Source organism: Echinops telfairi, unplaced genomic scaffold, assembly GCF_000313985.2.
Source record: "Echinops telfairi isolate 266 unplaced genomic scaffold, ASM31398v2 ScPeMD7_23;HRSCAF=83, whole genome shotgun sequence".
Taxonomy (NCBI): domain Eukaryota; kingdom Metazoa; phylum Chordata; class Mammalia; order Afrosoricida; family Tenrecidae; genus Echinops; species Echinops telfairi.
The window spans coordinates 64,650,165-64,651,458 of record NW_022103920.1 but is presented as its reverse complement, the minus strand read 5'-3'; positions in this window follow the sequence as shown (position 1 = coordinate 64,651,458).

Genomic DNA, 1,294 nt, shown 5'->3' with positions numbered 1-1,294 from the left:
TTCATTGCCCTCATCATTCTCAAAACATTTGCTCTCCACCTAAGCCCCTGGCATCAGCTCCTCATTTTTTCCTCTCCTTCCCTGCTCCCTTCTCCCTCATGAACCCTTGATAATTTATAAATTACTAATTTATAAATTATTATTTTGTCATATCTTGCCCTGTCTGACATCTCCCTTAACCCACTTTTCTGTTGTCCGTCCCCCAGGGAGGAGGTCACATGTAGATCCTTGTAATCGGTTCCTCCTTTCCAACCCACCTACCCTCTACCCTTCCAGTATCGCCACTCACACCACTGGTCCTGAAGGGATCATCTGCCCTGGATTCCATGTGTTTCCAGTTCCTGTCTGTACCAGTGTACATCCTCTGGTCTAGCCAGATTTGTAAGGTAGAATGGGGATTATGATAGTAGGGGAGGAGGAAGCATTTAGGAACTAGAGGAAAGTTGTAGGTTTCATCATTGCTACATTGCACCCTGACTGGCTAGTCTGAATGCTACTTTTTTTTTCCTGAATGCTACTTTTTAATAAGGAAAACAAACAGCTCCCTCCAAGAAACAGGCGTAAGCAAAGAGCAGAAGTACCATGTCTGTCATTAGTAAATGGGACTTTTTATTTTTATTTTATTTTTTAAGCTCTTAAAGCTCTTATAACAATCCATACATCAATTCTATCAATCATATTTGTACATATGTTGCCATCATCATTTTTGAAACATTTACATTTTATTTGAGCCCTTGGTATCAGCTCCTCTTTTTTCCCCTCTCTCCACCACCTTCCCACCCACGTGAACACTTCATAAATCATAAATTATTATTATTTTCATATCTCACACCAACCGGTTTCCCTTCAGCCACGTTTCTGTTGTTTGTTTCCCTGGGAATGGTGGTGTTATGTGTCAATCATTGGAATCAGTTACCCCTCCTCCCCTTCTCCCACTTCTCTCTTCCCTCCTGGTATCGCTACTCCCATTTTATTCCTGAAGGGTTGATCTGACCTGGGCTCCGTGTGCCGTGAGCTCTTATCTGTATCAGAGTACATGTTCCAGGATAGCCAGAACTGAAAGGCAGGACTGGGGTCATGATAGTGGGGGATGAGGTAGCTTCAAAGGACCAGAGGAATATTGTGTGCCTCCCCTGTGCTACACTGTGCTCTAGTTGACTCATCCCTTCCTTGTGATATTTCTGTGAGGGGATGTCCTATTGTCTACAGATGGGTTTGGGGTCTCTCCTCCAACCCCCTCCTTCTCAACAATATGGGGGTTTTGTTATTGTTTTGGGTGTTCTGATGCCTGTTA